The sequence below is a fragment of the Myotis davidii genome, unplaced genomic scaffold (assembly GCF_000327345.1).
Source record: "Myotis davidii unplaced genomic scaffold, ASM32734v1 scaffold642, whole genome shotgun sequence".
Taxonomy (NCBI): domain Eukaryota; kingdom Metazoa; phylum Chordata; class Mammalia; order Chiroptera; family Vespertilionidae; genus Myotis; species Myotis davidii.
Genome location: NW_006293957.1, coordinates 329,748 through 330,734, shown reverse-complemented (window position 1 = coordinate 330,734; position 987 = coordinate 329,748). Strand labels below are relative to the sequence as shown.

The 987-nt window shown below is 42.7% G+C and overlaps 1 pseudogene; it reads right to left on the bottom strand.

Moving 5' to 3' along the window:
- Nucleotides 1–499: 499 nt before the first annotated feature.
- On the bottom strand, nucleotides 500–755 carry LOC102768364 (annotated as a pseudogene).
- Between the last annotated feature and the right edge of the window lie 232 nt (nucleotides 756–987).

Here is a 987-nt window from a genome sequence, read left to right as displayed (position 1 = left end):
GCCCTTGAGTCCACAGGCCAGCACTCTATCCACTGAGCCAAACCAGTTAGGGCCATAATCTGAGTTCTTAAGTGTGTGGTCTTATTGGTCTGTAGCCTTTATACTTAATCCTAGACTGGGTTTGAAATTTACAATCCACATTATCTTCCTTGATTGTCTTGTAGGTGTTGTTGTACTGCCCTCTGGCACAGAGGTTAAGCAGTCCCCAGCATTTCTAACAAGTGACTTGATCTTTCAGGCTGGCCATCTTGCTTTATTTTTTAAAGTACAATGTTTATTTTCTAGGATTTGGGTCGGTGATGATTGTTCTGGTTTAGTTTTCCATAGTATACAATATCCACTTTCAATATAGATTCTAGGTTTCTTTTATTTCAGGAACATTCCTGGGTGGGGGAGGGAGGGCGCGTGACAAAAAAATCTGTTTTTATATTGGGACTTGGGGTGTAGAAAAGAAAGCCCCTATACTGAGCCTTACTCAATGGCAGCTTCTTCCTCCCTAGGCTTAAAGAAGACTTTGAGGAAATAAAAGTTGTTTAGAAAAATACAGGTGTATGTTGTGATGGGTAGAGGGATGAAGTGAAGTGTGAAAGCCCCTCACATCCTCTATCTTCCTCAGACTATGTCCTGAAACCCTGGGGCCTTTCAGTCCTGCTTCTTGGGGTTGTTGATGGCCACATAGAGATACAGAACGACCCGCAGGAAGAGCCACATGCCCAACATGTTGTGAAGACAGTGAGCTTCACATCTGTGATCATCCTGATGAGCTGGGCGTGGCTCTGACACAGCTGTGCACTAGCTCAAGGTAGCAGCTCTGGAGCACTTCTTAATTGTACCTTAAACTATTTGCTCTATTCCATTGCTCACCTTTCTTCTTTGGGAATTCCAATTACAGACATGAAGTCTCTTCTCCCTGGTTTCCACGTCTGCCATTGTTTACCAAACACTGTATCTCTTTAATATGATTCCTTTTCTTTTCTTTTATTTCTT